The sequence below is a fragment of the Xiphophorus maculatus genome, chromosome 10 (assembly GCF_002775205.1).
Source record: "Xiphophorus maculatus strain JP 163 A chromosome 10, X_maculatus-5.0-male, whole genome shotgun sequence".
Lineage (NCBI taxonomy): Eukaryota > Metazoa > Chordata > Actinopteri > Cyprinodontiformes > Poeciliidae > Xiphophorus > Xiphophorus maculatus.
The window spans coordinates 9,306,007-9,307,575 of record NC_036452.1 but is presented as its reverse complement, the minus strand read 5'-3'; the positions used below and the strand labels follow the sequence as shown (position 1 = coordinate 9,307,575).

The following is a 1,569-nucleotide window of genomic DNA, read 5'->3' as shown; positions in this document are numbered from 1 at the left end:
TATTTAGAGCAAAAACTTTTTGGGGGGGGGCAGGGGGAAAGGAAGGGCAAGAATTTAAGTCTCTTGGTAAGTACCATTTGTAGACAGTTGGCAAAAAAAAACTTTATTATGAAGTTGTTTTTTTTATTGTGAAATGATGAAAATATGAAAAGGTTCAACAGCCAAAAATACTTCTGCAAAAATACTGTTGTCAACAGAACCAGCTTTAAAAATGAAATTACATTTAGTCAGTCAAAACTGACTAAATGTAATTTAGGCATTTAGGATGTAACTTCTAACTTTTAACCTTTTTTCTACTTTAACTTTTGCTGCAGTTCAAATGCTGCGGTGCCGACACTTACACCGACTGGTCCAGAAGTGTGGGCTGGCGAAACCATGAAGCCGTGCCAGATTCCTGCTGCCCGGAGAAGAGAGAAGGCTGTGGACATGACAAGGAAAAAGCTCACAGAAAGGTCTGCCCTGCTGAGATATTTCAGCTGAAGAGTCTAACCACATTTCTGAGGATAAACAGTTAAACTCTGTCTTCTTCCTCAGGGATGTATCTCAGCTTTAAAGCTCTTTCTGTTGAAGAATCTGGTGTGGGTCGGCGGTGTTTGCATTGCTCTTGGAATCACAGAGGTAAACTGCTTATAAAGTTTTAATAAGATGTCAGAAGCCTTAAATTATGTAAAAATGTATTCATTAAAAGCCAGAATGTGAATCAAAGGCAGGCTTTAGATCTTCCCTTGGGAAAATACACAACAGAAGCACATGTTTAGCCACTGCATTTATGGAGCAAATGTACATTTTACCTGGTAGGATTCTGCAAAAATCAGACTCCATTCTTACTCAAGCAAATTAAAAGTCAGTTATATTATTTTAAAAGCTAAAGCAACTCTTTAGGTATGCTACATTATTTCATTCCCAGAGTCTAACTCCATCTTTTACCCTTTGCAGGTGTTTGGCGTGGTAGTCGGAGTGTGCCGAATCCTGGACATTAAACGCAAAAATTATGAGAATGTCGACTAATTCATCATCACAACCATCTTTACACATCAACAAACAAACTTGTTTGATCATAATATACATTTTTGTTTTATGTGATTATATGCTCAAAAACATTCTCCTTACTTAAACCTCTAGGTTTAAGCTCAATAAAGAACCTAAAAAAAAATTCGATCCATATTCTATGTTAATTTTAAACTGTTTACCTGTTAGTTCTTTCTAAGAACAGAGCTCAAATCAATAGGTTGTACAGGTTAAAGGTTATTGGCTCTTTGAATTAATCCATTCATATGATGAATTAGCCTACTTAGCAAAACAAAGTCAGAGATGGTGGGAGATGTCCGAGTTAAATGCAGAGCAATATTGGAAGAAATCTTTTTTAAATCTTAAAAAAAAAAAAAGAACAATTTGAAACTTGGCCAAAGGTTCACCGCTTAGGATGCTTCTAACCAGCAGAAACAGGGAGGCTGGGCACAGATGACGTAGCTAAATAAAGGACAATACAGGAAGAAAACTTGTTAAAAGCAACACAAGGCCTAACCCTCCTGTTGTGTTCGTTTCTAGGGTGTTTGTGGGTCAATTTGA

General features: G+C 36.8%; 1 long non-coding RNA gene across 1 annotated transcript; it reads left to right on the top strand.

The window, feature by feature from the left end:
* The first annotated feature begins 354 nt into the window (after positions 1-354).
* Positions 355-1,324, top strand: LOC111609862. The gene is made up of 3 exons (XR_002753377.1): positions 355-452; positions 535-618; positions 937-1,324. It is a non-coding gene; the product is annotated as an uncharacterized LOC111609862 (long non-coding RNA).
* The last annotated feature ends 245 nt before the right edge of the window (positions 1,325-1,569 follow it).